Below are 25,401 nucleotides of genomic sequence, written 5' to 3'. Positions count from 1 at the left end.
AAACAGCCTAAACTCTAAAGTATTGAAGCTGTAGGTACTTATAGAACGCGGCAGGTCGAGATGACAATGGGGGTATGAGGCGGCGGGACGCCCCACACACCCGCGTTATCCCGCACCGGGTTAGCACGGGGGTTGTGCGGGTGTGCGGGGCGTTCCCACCCCGATTGCCGTCTCGACTTGTCGCGTAGGTAGGTACCTACCTATAGGTACCCATGTATTTATATAAAAGTTTAGATAAGTACCTACCATACGAAGCTTGGAAGCATGTTGTAACCATCGAATGCCCTTTCAATTCAAGTGGGAAGGTGCCTAACTAGCTTAAAAAAAGATTTTTACCTGCAATCCCGAAAATTTTAGCTTGCCTCAGTAGATAATCTCACAAATAGTTAAAGCTGGATACTGCACTTGGCTAAACCTTGAACATAATCCCTGAAACGCCGTGGCTCTGGCGGTAAATAATTCACTAAGACACAGGTGTGAAATTTAAGGCTCCTTGTAATGACAACAGCCCCGCCCCGTTTCACACAAAATACAAACTCGGAGTTCTTCTGAGGTTAATGATTTTATCTGCTAATATTTTGACTTTAACTATTAAGTTAAAGCTTTATTTACCTAGGTACGCCAGAGCCTTAGGCGATACCTACTTAGGTACTTACTTAACTATTGCGGCATGCCACAGGACCTCATGTTAGGAATAGGTAGGTAGGTAGGTACGTCGTAAAACTGAAATTCAACAGCTGTACTTAGAGAGGTGCTTTGATGGTAGATGGGGAGGTAGACTAGGTACCTACTTAGATAAGAATTGTACTTATACCTATAGAATCTACTCTAGCAGTCTATTGGATAATGATGGGACTATTAGAGTATGTACTTAGATATACCTAGGTAGCTATAGTTCGTTTACTATATATGTACTGTAAAATCTTCTAACAGAAGACAGTACCAAAGACACTTCTATAACCGCATTCTATAATCTCTTCAACTGGGGATAGAATTCTACCTACGTTGACGACGACACAGATCACTAAGGGATCCTCGCCCCTCATACACGGCGTTATGGGATATTAATCTTTAACTCTCCAAGAACAGGGTATTATATGGCTTGATGGTGAAAGAGCAGTTATAATTGCGGTGGGGGGCGGTGGGAGGGCCGTGGGGAGGAGCGGAATGGTGAGCGGAGGGGGCCAGAACATGTTAGACCGTTGAGATGACAACACGTCTCGGAGCAAAAGTTAAATTATTGTGCGAACTATTACAATAAAACTTAAAGCTAGCCTTATCTAATTACTATACAAATCATGCCCGCGTGGAATGGTGCCAAGAATACTGGCTGCATTTCCGCGTTGGACAGCCAGGCTGATCCGTTGCGCAAAAAATGAGCCAGCCCTTCTGTCACCAAACTTAATGTGAGATAATAATAATGTGCGAACTTTACAAAATCAACGATTTTTACACACGTCATTCATAGCTGTGTATGCGTGTGTGTGCTACAAACAACACAATTGAACAACCCAAAAACAAACGTCTCTTTTAAAATATCACATAAAAATAATCATCATTGGCACAGCAGCTCTATGGAGAGGTCATAAAAATAAAACTGATTAGGTAACTATTAATTTTAAAGGCAGAAAATGCGTCTTATTCGCTTAAAGTATTATAAAGAGATTTAAAGTGTTGTTGACTCGTACATAATATTAGGTAGGTATAGGTAATTTGTGACGTCTTTGTCATTTTTTGTACAAAGAGGTGTTAAATTGGACATCACAAAATATATTCGTGCACGTACCTCCTGATTAGGATGATGCCTATGTCAAAAATAAATTATTTTTGAGGAATCATTTAATAAAGTATCTTCCAAAATTCTTAAAATCCACGTCCGTTGCTTGTCCGTTGTTAGTTTCAAGTTTGCTAACCATTTTAAATTATCGATTTACCTAAAAAAGTACGTCAAAATATGTCTTTGACGTCACATCTGTGAATTTCATACAAGCAAGCTCCCTTACTAAGCGAGCTTTTAGACGTTTGATAAAAAGTCACTGATTTGAGTAGTAGTCATCATTCCTATTATGATTTCAATGGCAGTTAGGTATAGAATCAGGGTCCAGTGCACGGGCACGGGCGAGCAATCTACCAGCGAATCGACTCGATGTCAATAAGCCGTGCGTCGATATTTCGATTAGCACGCGAGGCCGCGGATTACCGCGGATTTTCGCCTCCGCACCACCGCGGCGACAAATTACCCCATTTGTACCTACCTACCGCACACCTGTGTCGCTTCAACTTACCTACGTATTATTTAACCTATATCACCTATCTAAATATCTTATTATTTAGTTAAAATACCTTGCAAGTTGCAACTACAATAGGGTATTGGACTGTAGTAGTAAAATGATGTGAAGTTTTGTATAGCGGTCGTTGGGGCTAAAATTCGTTATTAAAGGGAATAAATAAGTAAAAATCATAATTTTTATTTATTTTTAACAGAGGTAATTAATAATTATCTAATAACATCACGCTGTAGGTACGGAAGGTGATCAATAAAGACATAGGTAGGTCTATTAAGGCGTACAAACGACAATTATTTTTCAATTCTATTAACATATAAAAATAGAGTAGGTATTTTCTGCGGAAAGATATTTTTATGTTAAAAAATTGAAAAATATTTGTAATTTACCGCCCTTGTGAGTTCTGCCGTCATTGATCGCCTTGTGAGTTCTGCCGTCATTGATCGCCTTCCACACAGCATAACGTTAATGATTAATTAATAATTACGTTAAAAATTTCCAAAAATCTGAATTTTTTAAATTATTTTCTTTAATAATGAATTCTAGCTCCATAAGCTACCGCTACACAAAGCATCACACCATTTTAATTCTATAGTCCAAGACCCTATTCTAGTCAAACATAAATAATGAGTTAATCCTAGGCTTGATTATCATTTATCACTATCGGCAAAGCTTTTCAAAAAACAGAGATTAGCAAATAATATCACGGTTCAGTCAATTGCCACATCCTATAGATAAATTTAAGTGAGATTGTAGTCATGCACAAGAAAGCCTACGAACGACAAAAATAATTAAGTGAATAAATTACAGTGGAGCTTGGACCTAAGGCTAATTTGATGTTGTTATGCATTTATGATCAGTGTGGTGAAAAAGCAGAAGAAATTAGCAAAACTGTTTTTGAAAGACTATTAAATTACCAAGGTTTAAGAATACGACTTACACTTCTCCAATTTCAAGACTTAGTGCTTCCAATTTAAAGCTTTGATTAATACTTACTCAAAAATTAATCAATGCAAGCAAGGTCGTTAGCGTTACAAAATCTTAATTATCATTCCATCGCTTATGATTGAATGGCTACGCGAACAAATATTGATATTTAATGATGAAAATATTAATAAGCATGAGATATTTCTGTATAAAAGTTTAATGTTATTCAAACTGTCAGTTACCCACTAAAAATAATGGATATATTTATGCAAACATCGTTTGCCCATACAATATGGGATGTCAACAGATTCAACGGAGACTCAGCGTGGGCGAGCACAGTCGCGCTGGTAAATCCTATTTATTATTACTTCTTACTTTCCTATTTGCATTACTATCTACGCATATACTAATTTTATTACAATGTTTTACTAGCAAACAATTTTGATAAACTGTTTATTGGTCTGAAGCAAGCCTCATGGTAGTGACGCGTTCTGAATTATTTTTTTATAACAAAGTTTATTAAAGCCCTGTGGTTAACGTTTACAAAAATACTTGAAAAATCCTTATACTTTGCAACAAAATCATCAATTTCTTAAAGCGTTATCGAAATCTCAATCACTTTCTGATGCGTGGGTGTCGCATATCCGTAGCGTTCATGTGGATATGAAGTTTTTATGCACAAATATTTATTACTTAATATCGTGCGCGAGTGTCCGATAGCATCATTGAGGTTAAGTCAACAACGGCGGTAAGCGATGAAAAATGATGCTTTAAAGTAGCGAATTTCGAGGCCTTTATTAGGACTGCTGCAAACACTTCATCGTAATTACGCAAAATCGATACCACCTTTGATATTTATGGATTTGATATTATAAAAATAATAATTTTATATCAAAACTAGCTGATACCCGCGACTTCGTTCGCGTGGATGTAGGTTTTTTAAAATTCCCGTGGGAACTCCTTGATTTTCCGGGATAAAAAGTAGCCTATGTGCTAATCCAGGGTATAATCTATCCCCATTCTAAATTTCAGCCCAATCCGTCCAGTAGTTTTTGCGTGAAGGAGTAACAAACATACACACACACACACACACACACACACACACACACACATACAAACTTTCTCCTTTATAATATTAGTGTGATAAAAGACAAGGTAGGTATATTATAATAACGCTATTTTGGAGAACCACTAACTAGATTTCTTATCCGGGTTATTAAAACAGAGTTCGTAAATTTAAATATTAAAATTATAGCAATATTTCATAGCGGACATAATTAACTTGCATTTTATGAACCTACTCCCTTAACATGTATTTAATGGTTTAGCCGATTTTATAGATGTCTAATGTCAAGGTGGAAACCTATCAACTGTATTATAAAATAAAAATAATAACTGGAATATAAAACATTAAAAACTGAGACCACTGTATATATTAAAAGTGATCATTTTTAAGTGGTGAATATCTACAAGTTTAAAGTCATTATAGGACCTAGGTACCTACTTTGCACCTTAAATCTTAAACCCCTTGATTATAGAAGAGAGCCACCCCTTTGGTTTTCCTTATTCCGAGCTTAAACCATTGTTTAGGATTTGCAACATTCATTCACACAGACAAATGCAAACATCTGCTGTTCATGCAATTACTTAATAATTGAAATGATGCAGTGTAGAACCTAAATGTGCAATCAATTTTAATATTAACAATAAAACAACTCTATCATTTTCTTGTCATATCAAGCAACTTAATGCTTAGAATTAATTAAATTGCACGAACAAAGTTGCAGGCATCTGCCTCTTCGTAATAAACGGTTGCATCAAATTATTCAAGTGTTTTACAAAGCCTATAATTAATATTGATACTAATACATTTCTGCAATTAAGCAATCTAATTGCCATATAAATTTCAATAGATGTAATGCGACCAATATTATGCGCTAATATTTTAGATACGACTTTCTTGAAAGTCAAATATTTTAAACAAAGCATACCACGCTATACGGACAGTACCTACCTAATTTTGTATCATCTCCTAGATGCAATGGAGATACGTACAATGAGTTAAAGTTCCAGTAGCATACTTACAGTTTCTTTTACGGAGATAAAGTTACAGGCAGTGTTTAAATAATTCTCATTAAATACTGCTGTCTAACAGTGCAATAAATTTAAATACAAAATTATTGAATGCCTACTCCATTGTTTTCTTTGTGACTCTCGAGTCAACATTACCTTTAGAAGAAAATTATTTATGGGATAATTTCTGTTCGTAAAAGTATAAGCTAGGGGAGAAAGTAATGTCAGTCTGAAATAATATATGGCTTACTTTCGTTTATGTATCTTGTTTTCAATACTACTTTACTTGTAAAGTGTGTTAGCTTTTAACTATGACTACTTACCATTTATGTCTGAGAGCTAAAACGGTTCCTGAGTGACTAGCAAAATAAGTAGATACTTTTATTGCGAAACTTTTTTAATGTACTCTAACCTCTTCTTAAAAACTAAAACTCTAAAAACTATATAATTTAATAAAGAGCAATTTAGTCAAACTTTAAATCTTGTAAGTACCTATCTATTCGCGAGTCGCGAGGCATCGCAAAAAAATAAACCTTCTTTGAAATAGGAAATAAGAAATAAAGCAATTTTCTAAAGCTCTCAAAAATTCACAATTCTCATAAAATACAGTTTAATTTATAAATATTCATTTTGTATTAAGACACATTATGATAAATCTGTCTACTTAATAAACATTTATCTATTCATTTAAAATAAACAACCGTTCAATAACAACATCTTCCACACATAATGCGTTACTATAAACACGCCTTCATGATGATTGCTCAATAAAGATTTCGTGTAGGTATGGTTTTGAACAGAAACATTGATAGACTCTACCAATATCAAAAATGCTTTAAATATATCAACCTATACTAATTATATTAATATACTAGCTGATGCCCGCAGCTTCGCCCGCGTGGATTTAGGTTTTTAGAAATCCCGTGGGAACTTTTGAGTTCCCAGGACAAAAGTAGTTTATCCGTACCGCGCGACAAAGTCTTTACTTGGTAAATATACCTTCAATATCAAGTTATAACCGACGACAGTTTCTAAATCCCATCCACTTTGGTGATCAGATCCCCTGCAGCATCAGGATTGAGGAGTTGGAATCTAAATTTTTATAGGGCAATGTCGCAAAGTTCCTCTATCGATTAAAAAAAAAATTACTTAAATCGGTTCAGAAATCTCGGAGATTTCGGTATACATAGGTAGAAAAACACAACTCCTTTTTTGAAAGTCGGTTAAAAAAGTAGCCTATTTTACACCCTGATGAATCCTCTACTTGTCTGTGAAAGTCCCGTCAAAATCGGTTCAGCCGTTCCGAAGATTAGCCTTTTCAAACAGACAGACAGACAGACAGACAGACAGACAGACAGACAGACAGACAAAAATTTTAAAAACGTGTGATTCGGTTATGGTATCGTTCAAATAACCATATGAGCTTTATATGAGGTAGTTATTTCGAAATTACAGACAGACACTCCAATTTTATTTATTAGTATAGATTAATTATAAATTATATATTGATATAATTATACCTATTTGCTTATGGCCTAAATTAATGATATCTAATAATAATAATTGATCCATCTATATCTGTCGATAAGTTACTTAACAACATTGTTTTTTTTTTACAAATAACAAGGTTGCTGTATAAATAACTTATCGACAGATACAGATGGATCGAGTTTTTTAGCAACGACTGATTTAAAAAAAATCCAAAATTTCAACCGTTTCATTACATTACAATGTACAGAAATTAATGTGAAATTGTGTTGTTCATTTAATGTGTTTAACTGTTACAGGTGAGATTATAATACATATTATCCGTATATTCATAAGATCTTCCTTGTTTATTTAATAATACTTAACTGATAATACTATGGATAATACCTATCTTTAGAATACTTTGTGTATGTTTATGCCGTTGCTTAAATGTTTTAAATGTTTAAACATAGAGTTAAGGTCTAAGTCATATTGGCTTCGAACGTGGAGATCATGAATATTCAATTAGATTCTAAAACGGCCGTCGGTCCCTACCAACTTTGTAGTTAGTTTGTACGACACAGTGTCAAATTCATAAGTTCTATGGGTTATAATTTCATAAAGTTGTTTACGTTGATGTTTATTTAATAGCCAGTAAATTAATTTAATATCTATAATTTTTTATGCGACAGGTTTTTGAGAATGCTCAGAGTTAACAGTTTTCCCGTGCGATGATGGCAGATAATATGTACCTACTTAAGTACCTACCTACCTACCAAAATAGAGGTAGTATTAAAACCTAAGTAAGTAGGTATTATAACGAACATCTTAAAATGTTTCAATTATTAATTTAAGGCTTTCTAAGTCAGGACAAACAACTATTTAGGAACCTATCGTATTGTGACATCGTGTGATTGGTGGAAAAACTAACAGACAGACAGACAGACAGACCCGCTTTCGCTTTTTAATATTAGTATGGATTACGAAACATTCCAACTAAATCCGGTAGCTTTTATTAAAAAATGATAACGCTGTAGGCAAGCTGATTGAATATGACATTATCTTAAATCCTGTTAAAGATAATTGACTAACTCGGCATACCGAATTACACTGCATGTGAAAAGAATATGACGAATGACTGTAACGTGTTATCTATAAGAAATCAATTATATTTCGTCAAGCGTTATAATTGACTCAGCTTAAAGTAATTTATTAAGTTAATGAAAAAAAGAGTGATATTTTAATCATAGTAGTGCGAATACCTACTTTCCTTGTTGCAGAAGGTATAGTACCTACCTACGCAATTTTTTCCATCTATGATTTGAATTAAAAGCATTGCAATTTCAGTCTGATAAGATTTTATTATTTTGGAGTTAAAAAAAATCACCAACCCTCTCCTCTCTCTAAAAATTGTTCGGCCCTAATGATCTTTTAGCAGTATAGTTACAATAAAGTACCTATATTTTACTTTTGTTTCGGGTTTTAACTTTTACTACTAATGTGGTTTTCGAGATTCAGTCGACTCGAAAACCCGATTCGGTTTTACTTCGGTACAACCCTAGAAGATATAGTGAAGAAATACATACATTCATTTCAGATTTGTCGTTCCGCCCATTTCAAAGATAAATTGATTTTAGAATCGATAAATAAATCTTCAGGGACCTTAATAAAAAGTAAACTTTGCCTCTACAAACTAAATACGACAATAATGCATCTACATTCTACGTATTACGTATACTATTTGTCATTAAAAAAAGGGTATATAATTCAAGTTTCAAATAAAATGTTCGATCTTAAAAAGTCACAGAGACAATCAAGTGAACAAGTGTAAATTAAAAAATTTCAACACCCCCGACTAAATAAATAATTATGTATATCTAGGCAACGTCCATCTTGACAGCTTGACATTTGTTAATTGACACTTGAATATTATGAACCTGAGGGTTATCTAACCTTCTTTTCTACAAGAAAACTAGAAAATAGCTGATAACTTTTAAACGGCTGAACCATTTTTTTTGGATTATAGCTAAGAACACTCTCGATCAAGCCAACTTTCAAACAAAAAAAACTAAATTAAAATCGGTTCAGTCGTTTAGGCGCTACGATGCCACAGACAGATACACAGATACACAGATACACAGACACACAGATACACAGATACACACGTCAAACTTATAACACCCCTCTTTTTGGGTCGGGGGTTAAAAAGCAGTAAATAGTCGGTCAAGTAGACATTCGCGTTGATAATTTTACTGAGGATAAATCATAATAATATCTTCTCGATAAAAAACACTTTAATAAAAAAAGGAACTTATTATAGGTAAACGTCTACATGGATAAATACCTATCTCTTCTATCTTCCTAAAATAACTACCTATACGGACTTCGTCTGTGATGGCGTTTGCTGGCGCGCGTGCTGTGCTTGTTTGGAGTGTTTTTTTTTGTTAAGAGTGGCTGGTTTTTGTGTTAGTTGGTGTTTTTTGGTGGTGGAACTGACTGGGAAGCGCTCTAAAGGGGCGCCGCGCGTATGTCGGCGGGCGCCGGCACAGACGGAGTCCATACTTGTATAAATTCAATAACTTGAAAATATCACAAACTTGACATTGGCTAATCAGAGTAAAGCCAGATTTAAAGAAAAAAAAAAAAACTACCTATACTCTATATTCTCCAAGTTCTTTGATTACTTATCTGTTATGAATTTGGATAAAAGTGCTTCTTCATAATATGTGATACCTACCTACCTACCTACCTACCTATGTGTCATAAAAGATGGGTAGCAATAAAATACATTCAAATAAAATGTTTGATCGTAAAAAGTGACACGACACGGGCAGTGAAGTGGAAAAGTGGTAAATCTTCATTCGAGTAGAGACTAGTGTTGCCATAATTTCCAAGGACCAATATAGGATTTTTTGACTTTATCGGGACATTCGATGCATAAAGTACAATAATATGTAAGTAGTAAATTAACATCGAAACTGAGCATTTTTAAGATCGCTGTTTTAGCGATAAGGCCTCCTATTTTACCTATCTACATATTATTTACTTATAATAGGTAACTACTTTACTTTCTATGATGTAAAATAAAGAATAGGTACCAACATATCTCACTTTTACTTTTAATTTAAATTAACATTAGTTTATGTTTCACTTTATTATATTTTGAGGTCAATTTTCTTTTGCAATTATTTCATATTCTTTTCGTAATACCTGTATAATCATGATACCTATCTACTAGCGTCATATCATTTTGAAATTAGTAGTCAGTATGGATTCAATAGTCTCTACTGACACCCTGTTTTGTTCGTCCATACCTTGAGCAGTCGGCCGCCCGTTCTAAGCCCATTTCCGTATGCCGGAATCGTCAAAAAACAGGATAAATAAGGGACGCGTTAGTCAAATCGGTGACAGTCCCGTATAATTAAATAAATATCGAAAGAATGGCAACCCTACAAGAGACTCTCGCGTTGACCGTGTCACGCAGGGATCCACCATAAACGTCATCTCGGAATGAAAAAAGGTAAATGTATTAAATAATAATTGCTTACTAACACGGTCCGATCATCGTAGTGTTGGGTTTACACTTTACATCGTTTTTGATACGACTATAGAGAAGATTTTGTTGTTTTTACAACATTTGTTTCATTAGGGCTACTTTTTTTTTTTACTATAATGCACTTGACTGCAATCACACCGAATAGACGATGCAGCTTAAGGTGGAGCGTGCCAGCCTAGAAGATGCAATAATGCACTCATCTTTTGAAGGTCCCAATATTGTTGCTGGCTAGAACACGGAAGCCGGACGGGTAAAATGTCCCAAACGTCAATACTCCGTACCCAAAAGAATGCAAAATGGGACCCTATTATTAGTAATAGGGATCCTTAAGACTCCGCTGTCTGTTGTCCATTCGCCCGTCACTTGGTTTGCGATCACTGTAAGTACTTACTTGTCTAAAAAATATAGTTATAAAGGCAGTAGCTACACTAATAAAACCAAAAATGCTTAAATAGATCAGTAATTAAAAGTTATCGTAGACACTAACGTAACTAGGTACCCGAATATTTAGTTATTTACATAAAACGAATTTTACCTCAAAACTTAAAAACAATGATTGACATAAACCAAGAGGATTCAAAGAAAAAATAAAATAACAGCCACAAATTGAAGTGAGAAATGCGTTGTCGCTCTGGACGCCCCCCGCGTGGCCAGTCCCCGCGACCAGCATCCGAAGGTATCATTACATCGTTTGATTAATACCCGGCCTCCTATCATTGGCATCGCGTCATAACGACAGTCAAGGCTCATAACTCTGCTAAATGAGCTCACTTCTCCACGGTTAAAACGAATGTATTTGCATACAATACATGCAACTGCCTCAGTGCTCAGTTCAACCATTAGACCGCATTCCGTTCAGTATCGGAACGGGAGTTGCGTCTGTGAATGATCGCTTGGTTCTTAATAATGCTTGATGGCAAAGAATTAATTGCAGGTCAATGATCCATACTGACATTGGAAATGCGAAAGTGTGCTTGTCTGTCAGTTGGGTGACGGGTCCAAGGATAGCTTGCATCCCGGAGGACATAGGCTACTTTTGGTTCCGGAAAACCAAAGATTTCTCATAGGATTTTTATAAACCTAAATCTGCGTAAATTACCTAAATCCACAAGGGCAAATTTGCGGATAATATCTACTTGGCACAGAGATCGCTTGCATCTTAGAGACGGGCATAGATTAGGTAACTCAAAGAGTTCCCACGAGATTTTTTAAAATATATATAAATACACAGATACACACGTCAAACTTATAACACCCTTTTTTTTGGGTCGAGGGTTAAAAAGAAGTGGATACGTTAGGTACATTCGTATCTGCATTTGGTCACTTTACCTAATTGTAGAGCGCTAAGTTCTACTCTGGTGCGTTTTGTACCTATTGATTTTCTAGTTCTACAGCCTCGGGTGGCCTTGCCTTGTCGTAGTCAAGCAACATTCTACATTGAAGGCAGTCAATTTCAGCTTCTTTTTGGCACTCATGACCCTCTGCACTCTGTCAATCCAACGACCAGGTCGCGGGTCTCTCCTGCCTCTCCGATCTTTCCTCTTTTTTATCCATATACTGCAATCTCACCTGGTGGTAAATGATGATGCAGTCTAAAATGCAAACGGGCTAACCTGGCTGCTTTGCCGTACTATAAATTTCAAGGTCCTTGTGTTATTTAATGCATTGTACAATGTTCTACCCATTGCACTGATTGTGCAAAGGGTAGTTACTTTTTATAAAATCATCTTCGTTATGATTAGAATTATTGACTTCGGTCGTCCACGATAGTCTTTGATGAATCTAACAAGCGAAACAGGATGTTCTTCTTTTACTCAAAAAAACTATGTTTTAAAAATCTGATGATGTCATGATATAAGGGACTACTATTTAGATATGTCTGATGTCAACATAGCTACTTAAGAATATATTTATTTATATTATATTTATATTATATTTATATTTATTTTAACCCGGATGTGTTTGCCTAGAAATTGCTTTACGGCTGCCAGAATGATGGATTGGCCTTTCAACCATCAGTTGCAACTTGCTAAGTAATTCAACATCATATTTTCCTTCGGGTTCGAGTAAAATTGCATTTTTATGTTCGCACCTACAACAATGGTGACAACATACTGGGTCATAAATATTCAGGATCTTGCAAAGAAAATAATTGCGGCAGGTTAACAAATAAAACGTAAGTAAATACAAAAATAAGTCTAGTTATTTTTTGTTAATGTAAGGTTCTCGTGTGGTATTACCCCGGTTGACTAAATTCACAAAGTATAAAAATGCTTCCCTTTATTCAAGTGACAAGATAAGTTGATACAAACCCTATAGGTTCATCACAGCTTAAATTAAAAAACTCATTTAGAACATGCAAACCTCATTCAATGACAGTAAATTTCAAAACACTGTAGAAAGGTAGGTATATCTGTACCACAGTCTGTGCCTACTAATAATTTTTTTGTAAAATCGGTGAGCGGGTGGAATTTCGAAAAACCCTAAATCATACGTATACTTCTTCATGTTCACCCGAAAGCCCAACTATCAATTTTCATAGATATAAACGACTGACTATCATACAAACCATTCATCTCCTTTAGGGATAGAAATTCTAAAAACCTGGAAACACATCTTAATTTTCAAAAGTCCAAATACCAATTTTCATATGTACCTTTAACTTGAAAAATAACGACTTCCTTACAAACTTTTATCCCCTATTTATCCCCTTAGTGCGCCTATGTCATAAATAGGAATCTACTGTCAAAACAAGTTTGTAACCCGAGCGGTGTTTGGGCTGTGCGTTGATAAATCAGTCAGTCAGGATAACTCTACCTAAGGTAAAAATTAAATGCATCATAAAAATCCGTCATCTTCCAAGAAATTGCACCAAGAAACTAAAAGTTGTTACTTAATACTAAGGCGCAGTAATAGATATGGAAGAAGTCTGGGAGAAGTCTTATTAAATAAGATACTAAAACTTCTAAGGATAGTCTTTTTAGAAAGACAGAGGAAGCCGATTGTGCTACAGTATAATTTCTCCACAACAATGTTACTTTGAAAGAAAATGTTAAATGTTTTACTGTAAGTTGTCTAGTTTAAACCAGGCTTGTTCATCGTGATGCTAAACCATAACTACAAAAGTATACAGTTTTACGAGATCTAAAAGTGTATTCTTAAAGCAAGTTAATTTAAGTAGGTACTATAACTTGTAAGTACCGACAAGATTTTTAAATAAAGCTACCATGCTACTTAGGTCCATACAAACATATGAGTACGTAGTCAAAATGGTTCAAGATATAGGGATTTGGAGCATTATTATTACATGTTGGAAGATTATGTTTTATAACTGTGAGTTTGGACCAAAAAACATTAATTATGTGAACGTTTGACAGGTCTTCTATGTAACGAATATTGTTTACTTGGATTTCCCTCGCACTGTAGGAAATCTTGTAAATTCTTTGGATTTAGAATAAATAAAAAAACCAGAAAATATTTAAACAAAGTTAATGAGATTAATTAGTAAATAAGTTAAGGTAAGTTAAGCTAATAAAATTTAATTAAATTTTTTTCTGTAATTAAAAATAAACAGCAGTAGGCAAGTATTATAATGGCAAGTACCTACTACTTATTCGATTTTTTGAACAATTGTCCGGATTAGGCTATGTAATTTGTATAAAATGGTGTTATGATATCGCTCAATGAATGCCCTTTAGTTACTTAGTGTTCCTTAAAGTTTAACCACTATTACAGTATTGGCATAAAAAGAATGATTGCAAATTGGCATGTTTACTCGGATACGAACCCGGTCTCTGTTATTACACGCCATCTGGTTCTTACAACGGTTTCTTGCTCCGCACGCTAATGATAAAGTAGCGAAATGCTCAAGCCTTTGAAATTTAATGCGCTTATTAATATATTGCATTATCGAACGTTTTATAGATTTTGACTCATAAAAGAGCTAGGTTCGCCATCAATTACCTATAACGAAAAAGTAAGTAACAAGAAATTATTAACATAATAATTTTCAATAGCATACCTACTGAATTCTATGATATATCTAATATTATTTACCTATCAGATCAACAATTGGCAACCTTTAAGCAGGCAAGGGCCACATAATGGTAAAATGAAAAAAAGGTGGCCCCTACTTGTTCATAATTGTGTATACCTACCTACCTAAGTCCTTACATCGATGTTAAGTACTGAAAATTAAAAGAAAACAAATATTCAGTTTTCATACATCATCAGTTTATTTAAAAATTATCAGTAAAATTAAAAATTAATCGTGCTGCCAAAAATTTGTAATTAACTGCTGAGCAAACCTTTTCAATTGATCCGAATTAGATAACTACCTAGATGGCAAACTGCATAAAATTTAACCATGATTCGTTTGATTTTATATAAGTTAAGAGATTCGATATTTTTGACACTAGATTGAATTTGATATACATTAGTAATTTACACATAGTACGTTATGTATAAAACATAAAATACGTAAAACTGTGAGCTTAATGCGGCAATAACTTAATAATTAAATGTAACAAATAGGTAATGTTATAAAAATCGCAAAAATCTTTGGCCAAAAATTAAAAAACATTAAAGAAATGAAGACATTATTGCAATAATACTGGCACTTGGTCCTAAATTATTTTCCAATTGTTATTGATACCCTAATCCAAACGCACCGGTCGCTTCCGCCGGTTACCCTCCCCATACAATTGCCCTTATTATGACATAAAAATAATTCATGCCATCTCTTCCCACAAAGTAAATCAACCGCCTTTAATCGTATTTGAGTAACTTAATAAGTTGTGGTTGGCTATAGGGCCCTGATGGTAAGACCTTGCAGAATATAAAAGTCTTCATAAATCATATTATGTATATGTAGTTAGATCTTTTATAATGATTTTGAAGACTGTATCCTCTAAAGACCTACCTAGTACGATTTTATTGCTATGGTCGATTGACCCAAACTCAATTTTCTAGAATCAAACTCGAGATCTTATAGACCGGACTATACTTCTTGGATGGGATCTTTAGCGTATACTCAGACTTTTTTATCTTAATAAAACGAGACAGATTTATGTTAGAACATACTTAGCTGCTTAACTATCTGATTTCAACTCTGTAAGGTCATAAGAAAAGAAAAGTTAAGGTAGTTACGCTCAAGATCTCAGCCCTGGAGAATGAGTATCAGGTAGGTATAGATCATTGTATTTGATCAATACCTTCTTTTCCCTTTTTTTTCTTTGCTGGTCTTCTTTTTTGGTTAGTCTTGCCGGTTCTTTCCAGTATATTCTAGTTAGTAGTTACCAATAGATAGACTTGACCTTTCACACAACAGCACTCCCTATAAAGCCGATAATGGCCAAAATTAATATTCAATCTATCCGTAATCTGTCGATAAGTAACTTAACAATATCTTTATTTTGTATTTTGTTAAAGAGGATCATACTTTTAACAAATAAAAATGTTGTTAAAGTACCTATAATTTGTTGACTGATAGGATTGGTTATTATTAATTTGGGCCGTAAAACGATTTAAAAAGTTATCCAGTATTTTTATAAAATTGAAAGTAGGTAGTTAGGAAGGGACCATTTTTCTATGTAACATAAATAAAATAAAGAGGTTAATTTAATAACTAAATTCAAGGTTAACTCGGTTATCTATCCTAAATCACTTTCTTCAATGTAATAATGACGAGTTATGTATTACCTCGAAGTCGAAATATTATGTAAATTAATGAAGAGACTTACAGACCTATACATACTACTCAATTTTGATTTATTTAATTACAGCTGTTCCAAATTGAATGTTGGTTTGTATTTGTAGGTACATCTCCTTGCACCTGTACAGGCAATTATTATGATTTATATGAGCACTGCTCCGTTACATGTTTTAATATTATAAGTCATAACTCATAACACACATTATTTTAAAAATCGCTAACCTTTAATTGTGATATGAATCGGTTTAAAAATTCACGTAAGTAAAATACTTCCCACTATGATGACGCCGATTTTATACATTTTTCCAAAAACGCTAATTTACGTTTCCCAAAAATTAAAATGTAGTTTGATGTACATAGATAAATTAATGGGTATCATTTTAAATAATCTAAGATACTATTTCACTAGTCTATACTAATATTATAAAGAGGAAACCTTTGTATTTTTGTATGTTTGTATTGAATAGGCTCAAAAACTACTGGACCGATTTCAAAATTTCTTTTACCATTACTTAGAGGGGATTCTTCCGAATCCGTATAGGCTATATTTTATCCCGGAAAATAGAAAAAATAAATGTCCACCCGTGCGAAGCCGGGGCGGGTCGCTAGTCTATAACATATTTGATTAATCTCTGATTTGTAATGGAAACGGATAGGAATGGATGATCGTAAATACAATACAATAATTATGATATGAAATCGTAATATCGTAAATATAAATACAAGTGGGTAAGCAGTTTTTATTTAGCATGTCATTCCGCACGTAAACATTATTAAAACATAAGTGTATATTAAAAATTTATAACACCCCCGACAAGTGAATGTTACAGTAACTAGAAAAGAGCTGATAACTTTCAAACGGCTGAACCGATTTTTTGGATATTAGCTAAGAACACTCTCGATCAAGCCACCTTTCAAACAAAAAAACTAAATTAAAATCGGTTCATTAGTTTAGGAGCTACGATGCCACAGACAGATACACAGATACACACGTCAAACTTATAACACCCCTCTTTTTGGGTCGGGGGTTAAAAACCGCTTCGATAAGCCAAATAATACACGATATATTCATAAATTGTGATAATTATCTGTGTCGTTGATCGTAATGATGTGAATGTCAGTCCATAGCTGCTGTGCTCTAATGAGTACGGGGCAAGGAAACCGCGCCGCGGGAGACCGACTGGCTCTCTCGAAATAATTTATTTATTTTTATTATTAACACTATCCAAATTACCTGTTTGTTTTTATTCTTAACGACGTGAAAATATCGGGTGTAATTATAAATGCGGAGGTTTCTTTTTGAGAGAGTTCTTGTTGAGTGGTTGCTTAAATTAAATTATCATGAAACTGAAGATCTGATGCAACAAGTGCATACTTAACAAAAAGTGCACGTACTTTCATGTCCAAAATTTAAATTCACATTTATTTATTTTTAAAGCACTGAGCTTTAAATCCCAAGCACTGTCACGTACCTACACACATCCATGCACACGGTCACACCCACACACACACCCACCCACCCACCCACCCACACACACACGCACGCACGCACACACACACACACACACACACACACACACACACACACGCGCACGCACACACACACACACACACACACACACACACACACATCTTGTATTTAGCAGTAGATTTACTATTTAATTTTATATAACTGTAACTCTAAAATTACCTAATATTGCTTATTTTTTTTTTTTACTCTCATTTGTTTAATAATTAATTTGCTTATTACTTTTAGAAACTACTTATTTATTTCCATTGTAACAGAATATGCTATGGAAGAGCGGGGCCGCCCGCCACAAGTACTAGTTTAATACTAGTCACTTACTGGGACGGTCCCAATTTCTATGTTATATGTAAACTTGTTTTATACCGAAATAAATATTTTTGTATTTTGTATTGTATTAAAATTGATGTAAGCCGTTGCTCATTTACCGGTGCCGGGCGTGTTGAGTGTTTTATTGATTTTTATTGGCTTGCCCCGCTTTGTACCTTGACTTAACGGAGGATCCAAGTTACAAGCGTAGTAGGTACAAACTAAGTGTATCTATAACCTACCTAAATTAAATTTACTTGAAAATTAAAATTGGGCTGCTCATGCTATAATAGATAGGTAGGTATCTACTAGGGGATAGCCGGCATGTGCTACCTAAAACCATCTTCTCATTATTGCCTTTCTAATGAAATTGGTTTGGGGCACATCGGTTGGATGATTTCAAAGTCCATAACGGACACAGGTAGAAACATTTTAATGTTTTTTAATAATAAATGTCAATGTTCGTTTAGCGTAACTAGGTAGGTAGGTAGGTATATCTACTTAATTCAAAGTTTGGTCAAACCAAAAAAAATTGTTAAGCTACGCAAAATTGCAATACTTTGGCGACATCTTGGTAACTTTGACAAATGACAAAGTAGAGTAGGTAAACTTAAAACCTGTGCACCCGATTTTCTTATTTTAGGGATTCAATAGCAATTTCTTATTTTGCCGATAGCTCTTTCATAGCTTCATTCAGGATTATAATATGATCATGATGAAATTAATAGCTCATTTGGCTAAGATTGCTATGAGTAAGGTATTTACCTATTACTGGAACATATTGTACCTGCTCAAAACATCTTGAGGAAACCTGCTTGCTTGAGAGTTCTGCAAATGTTCGCAAGGATGTGTAAAGTCTGCTAATTCGCATTTGGCCATCTTGGTGGACAATGGCCTAAACTCTTAAGTCTTAAACCATTCTCATTTTGAGAAGAGCACCCATGTGTAGTAGAGCAGCGATGGACTGACTGAGATGGTTAGTACTTACTGCAAAGACTAGAGATAGTAGATATAATACAGGCTGAAACGTGGTTGATTAAATATTTTGCGTTGTAGGCGAGATGAGCATCGATGTTGGCGATTAGCCAAAAGCCCTCTCGTTAGCGAGCTTGTGGAAATGGTTAATGGCTGGCCCTTAACTAATGGACTGTTCTATAAAGAACGGAACAATGGAAATTGTTTTTGGACTAGTGAATGCCCGTAATTTTGGTTTCTCATACGTTACATTTTTCGTCGGAACAAAGTATTTTTTAATCACGTAGGACATAATTTTTTTTTTGGTTTTAACTTTTAATTAATATTGTTTTGGTTTCCTTCTTCTATTCAATATCTTTTCCTTGTGTAAGTTAGCTTAACTTCTTCTAAAGTAGTATGGGTACTACTTATTGAAGTAGTACCCATTCTCTACATAATTATTGTAACCGTTTACTGTATAAATAACGAAAGAATTACTACTAATCTACTTTGTAGATGCTTTTTAAATGTTAATTAGAGTTGTCCTTTTGAGAAGGGCTTCTGGGCGAGACACGCGGATCCTATCGCCCGATAGGAAAATGACCTTTGAGTCGGGGGAGGCGCACCATTGAGTTCATGGTGTGCCTTAAGTTAGATGGTGTGTAGGGACATTTTATTGGTCCTGGAGCCGGTCTACCTCGATAGACGCCGCTGGCTTGGCTGTGCGAACGATTTCGGCCCCGTAGTCCAGCCACCAGGCGAAGCGCGAGACACCGGAAAGTTGGTAAGAGAGTCCGATATAAGATCGTAGCTGACTTGCACGACTCCGCTTCCACCCAACCAAAATATGAGCATTCAAATATGGACTTAACATCGTGCTCTGGAGATGCAGTTTACAGTAACACCATATATAAAAAATATAGTAAAATAACAGACAAATATGGTAAAATAGCAGACAGCGCGTGGTAAGCGAGCTTGCAGCAACCTTGCCACTCAAATAGTTGACGTCTTGCGACTTCAAGATAGCGGTCGGCGCGCTGTAAGCACGGCGTCTGCTCGCTTGAAGGTGCTTGAACCGTGGTAACGGTCGGCGTACGTGCGCGACTGGAGGAAGGCCAGCCGCCGCCAGCCGCTGCCACCCTCCCGCCGCGCACTAAAGGTAGAGGCGCCTAGAAGGCTGCTAGCTGTAGGCGCGGAGGCAAAGAATAGCCTGCTAGCTGTACCTACAGGTGCTGTTGTGCAGGAGCTGTGTTGTAGCGGTGTCGTGTAAGTGGACTACGACCTATAGGCATACCCGCCGCGGGCGCAGTGGTGTCCATAGCGGATTTCGCTCACGAAAAAAAGGGATCCTAACTATTTCTAGGAAACCTAGTCCACAGTTTTATACCTATTAGGTTAACAAGAAAATATATAGCGCGATCATTAGCGAAGCCAAATCCCAAACTTTGTAATAATTATAACGTTGCCCTTAGATCGTTATGCGGTTTTAACAATTCTCATTATTTTAATAAACGGTCAAATGCTAGTATAATAAATCATCGCGGCTCGTCATTAGTATCGCAGTGAGCCGGCAATTTCCATATTTTCATTAATTAAACTTATATGCGTAGGTTACCTACCTACAGCAAGCTGCTTAAATCCGTCTGTACTAATAATAAAATATAAAATAACATAAAATGCGAAAGTGTATCTGTCTGTATGTTTGTCTGTCTGCTAGCTTTTCACAGCCGAAACACAGTTTAACCGATTTTGATGATTGGGACAGAATTAGCTTACATCCCGGGAAGGACATAGACTACCCTAGGTATGGTATACTCATAGGGTGTTATAGGAACACCATTAAAAAATCACCTTGATCGTCCTTCCCTTGCTGTCTAAAAGAAGGACAAACCTACAAACACCCTCATGCTTTCATAAAAATAATTTATTATTTATTAAGTATGAAAGCATTTAATCTTTCTCAAAACCTAAAACCTTTAAATGGACATATAACACTATAAAATGTTCACGACAGTCTAAGTACCCGCGCGTATCACTAATAGTTGCTGACGTAGGGTTGCCACGTTTTAAAATTCTTATTAAAAAACATTGCTGTTTTAAGGGCCATAAAATCACAAAATCTTATATTATTGTTACTAAAGGCCAAATCAAAAGTAGGTATTTATTATTATTAGTTTTAAGCACAAGTGCAAAAATAAACCGTAATATAGGGCTCTATAACACAAGAGAAGATAAATTAAGGTAAGAGTGTAAACTAGTACATATTTCGATAAATAATAATAATATAATTAAACGTAAGCAGACGTCAAGAAGTGTCCTTGAAAATATCCTCGCTCAATTAGCATAATATAACACATCCTATAGGCGATTTATAACAATAATATCTAAATAGGGAAAGTTTTACAATAAAATACGAATATGTCCCTATAAACATTTATGAAAGTATCTCGTATAACTCTTAGGTAGGTACCTACGAAGGTTTGTTTGGTGCATCATATTTCGTGCTTTTTAAAAAAGGTCATGAGGTTTAAAATCAAGTTTTTTTAGCTCGGCTATAAACAAAATCAATCGAAGCGGACACTTTTCTGTTATTGTATTTAACTATGTATCTAGTGTTATATTTATCGAAAGTTAACAGCCCTATTTATAAAGCCTACAATTGCAAGCCGTCATCGCTTTTCGTGCGACCATTCTCATGGATTGTAACGCTGTGACCCCGTTCTGGCACGGAATAGGCTTTCAGTTAACCCTTCAACGGTAAGCGACAGTAACTTATTTTGCCACATTTTTTCAAAAAATAATCAAGATTAAGACACTGTTGATAATTATTTTTTGTGGCAACTTTGCAATTAGATATTTGCATTCACATTTTCGTAGTGTCTATAATAAGATGTTTTTAGGGTTCCGTAGGTACCAAAAGCGTGACAACGGGACTCTTTTACCTGTGCTATTACTATGCCTTCACTGTCCGCCCGTCTGTCCGTCTGTGTGCCCATTCGACTGTTTATCAGAGGGCTGTGTCTCACGAACCGTAATAGATAGAGAATCAAAATATTCACAGATTGTCTATTTTTCTTGCCACTGTAACACCAAATAATAAACAAAACTCAAAATAGCCGCCATACAAATTAAAAAAATTAAAAATTACATAGTGTTATATCTTATACGATGGTACGAACCGACTCGCACTTGACCGTTTTTTTTATCGTTTACGAACTACAGTGCAATATCATCATCAAATAATTCGCAAAAGAATACCTACTCGTACTTACTCCGTCCGTTTATACTTCATACTAATTAAACTAAGAAAAAACCAAAACCCTTGATACCTACTTCATTATTTACTCCCTAACCTTTTTGTTCACTAAGTAGGTACGCATGTCGCGTGGTGATATATCGTTAAGTAATTTTACGGGTACCTAGGTATAGAAACAATTGACCCGTGCACGTTCAGGGTTAACTATTTATGACCAATCTGGGGTCTTTCATAAAACGACGTAAGCGATTTCAAATTAAGTATTATGAACGTAAAATACTTAGGACCGTGAACTGTGAACTTAATCTAATACTTACGTATCATCATTTTCATTGACAACAAGCAAGTCTAAACTTTCAGACTTGCTTAATGGTGAAGGAAAACATTTGAAGAACACTGTAGGCTCAGAGTTTTCCATAAAATTATCAAAGATGTGTGAAATCTTCATACTTGCCCAGCGAATATATTATGGCCCTCAACCCTTCTAATTCTAAGAGACCAGTGATAATTAATAGTTGGCACGTACAATCAAATACCGTAAGTCATTTAGTACCTTAATCATATTCGCATATCGCTGATCATATTCGCGTGCACGGTTAAATGTGCGTTAGGTGTGTGTGGCGTGTTTATAGAAAAAAATTATAAGTGCGACACGTTTTTGATGCAATAGTTTCGTGGAGTTGCTACTCGAATTCTGAGGCCGACCATGCCTATATTTATTTATTTGTTCATCAAGTAGTTCACAAGTACACTAATTAGGTACGTAAAAATATTTTAATAATCTGATTTTATACATGAAATATAAAAATAAGTAAAAAGTCTATTTATCAAGAGCACAATTTAATGATCTTAGTATAATGATACATCTTGATTACTGCAATTACTATATGAATAACAATCACAGAATAATAAAAACAAACAAATGCCCAGTGGTAATTCCAAAGATGTTAAAACAATCTCATTAAATATAGCCTCAACCAAAAACCATAGCGATGGCGCGATAATTTCGTTATGGGAAAGCCAATTAGAGCTAGGAGCGTTTTTCGCCGGAGCCGCTCCATCCATCACACAGCCACGCCCAGCCTGTTCCACTCACTGCCCTCTCGTCCCTCATACATTGTGAGCACGAGGTAGGTACATTTCTATAATTAAATTACACAAAACTCCGTTACATTCCAAAAATATTTCTTTCGTGTTGCTTAGTTTACTTAGGTACTTAGTTTCCCTTCATCGTCAAACCACGCCGGCTCACTAATGAGTACGGGTCTTGTCTCAGAATGAGAAGGGTTCGGCCATAGTTCACCACGCTGGTCAACTAAGGATGTAACATTATGGGAAACTCTCAGGCATACAAGTTTCCTCACGATGTTATATCCTTCACCGTCAAAGCAAGTGATATTAAAGTTTAAAACGCAACTCCGAAAAGTTAGAAGTAGATAGGTACTAGGTACGTGCCCGGAATCGAACTTAAGACCTTTAAATAGGAGGCCGACCTCTTAACCACTAAGCTATCACCGGTATGAAAAACCCATTAAAAACCTGTTATAAAATCACACATAGACACTTCGTTGCCTCTTACCGTTTTATTGCAACCTAGCTGATAGATACGAGTATCATACAACAAAGTAGCGATTTGCGAACATCTATGCCAATCTTATAACATACATACATACAACCTTATTACGAAATCTGCACTTAGTTATTATACTAGAGCAAAAATAAAATTTATAGTTTTCTCATATTTTGAACCATAAATAGTGCTTTCATTGGCTAACCCTAGCATTAAAAATATCATTTCAGAAATAACATTGGGTTCCAGTTAGCACTTGTAACACCAAAAATTACAATGTTGTAAAGTATGTATTTAAGTGTTGATTATCTCTACCTCATTAAACAAACATAACATTAAACCACAGTACAGTAAAACCAGCTAATCAAACGTTATAAGATGAAACAAATTCGTTTTCTTGACTGTCATAACTTAGCAAGTCAGCAATGACCAACGTAGCACGACGGATTACTCCGCATTTGTTTGCAAAACCGATAGATGAGAGATCAAATTATTCTGGTCGTGTTTCCTGGTCGTGACATTTCGCACCGGCACCTGCGACGCAGCAAGTAGCGGTGAGCCGGCTGTCGCCCGGCGACATGTGCAACTAATTTGTAGCCAACAACGCACTCATTACAGGGTCCCCGCCGCCCGAGGTGTCGCCGGCATCGGCAATTTCACTCGTAATTCTATAAAATTGCCACACGCATGAGGAAGTCCGCAACTTATCTCCGAGAACGTGTCACCGTTTAAATAAAAAAATATGTAGTGTGAACTTTTTTATTATATCGGGTATATTTTGTTAAGAAAGCTGTAAAAAAGGACCAACAGATGGTTAGACTGTGGTAGAAATCTCACCTATAGAAATTAAATAAATTGACTGTGAAAATTAGTGTGAAATAGAGAATGAATAATGTTAAGTACGAAATTCCGGTGTGTTACTTTGAGATTCATTATAAACGGACAAAGACTTGCCTATTTTAAAGAACTCGTGAAGCTAATTTGAATAATGGATATTTTAAATTGAATAAAACTAAAAAGGGAGGTAGATCTCAACTTCTGATTAATACTGATTGTGTAAAAGTCAAAGAGAAGTTACGAATCAAAAGCTGCGATTGTTTGTTGTTGTTTTATGATTTACAAATAAATAGAATGAAATGAATAGAATGAATGTTTGATTAAAAGTAACCTGATTTACTCTATCTCGAAGTTGTAGACAAGTTAAGTATTTATTTAGGTCAAACAGCAGTTCAGTGAAGAGTTTAAAATGGACGTGCAGCTTGTTGTCCACATTGATTGAGGTAGGCGCTGACACTTTGTCATTAACTGTTAGTATCAAATACATGCACGATGCCACTTAACTAATTACAGAGAGAGCTACGTTCGGCACCTTGTTGAATGATTAAAAGCGAGTTGAAGTGGCTACGAACTGGCCACATACCTCGAATGAATAGTTGGATGCCACTGTCGCATTGTAATAATGTTGTGGGTATGCCCTAACCGCGAGTACAGACACCTACTTATCATACCAGTCTATAATTGAAACAAAGACAAAACATAGCTTAATTAGCTAAAAGTTTCTTGGATGTCTTAAAAAATGAAGTCATCGGTGTTAGTAAACTAAATTTCAAAGATGTTCAGTAGGTACAACAGGTAAGTCTCAAAACAGTAGTACCAGGATAGTGAGGGTACAGTTTCAGGTCGCTAAAATCGAAATCCATAACTTTGGCAGATTACTAATTTCAAAATAAACTTTATTAATGTTATAAAGAAAGAGTACGAATTAT

At 35.2% G+C, this 25,401-nt stretch overlaps 1 protein-coding gene across 1 annotated transcript in view; it reads right to left on the bottom strand.

Moving 5' to 3' along the window:
- The window catches only part of LOC123864493 (T-box transcription factor TBX20-like), a 118,108-nt gene that overhangs the window by 22,293 nt on the left and 70,414 nt on the right, over positions 1-25,401 (bottom strand). The gene's annotated exons all lie outside the window — the stretch shown is intronic.

The sequence above is a fragment of the Maniola jurtina genome, chromosome 1 (assembly GCF_905333055.1).
Source record: "Maniola jurtina chromosome 1, ilManJurt1.1, whole genome shotgun sequence".
NCBI classification, from domain to species: domain Eukaryota; kingdom Metazoa; phylum Arthropoda; class Insecta; order Lepidoptera; family Nymphalidae; genus Maniola; species Maniola jurtina.
The sequence above is the reverse complement of the archived record's forward strand: the minus strand, read 5'-3'. Positions and strand labels throughout refer to the sequence as shown.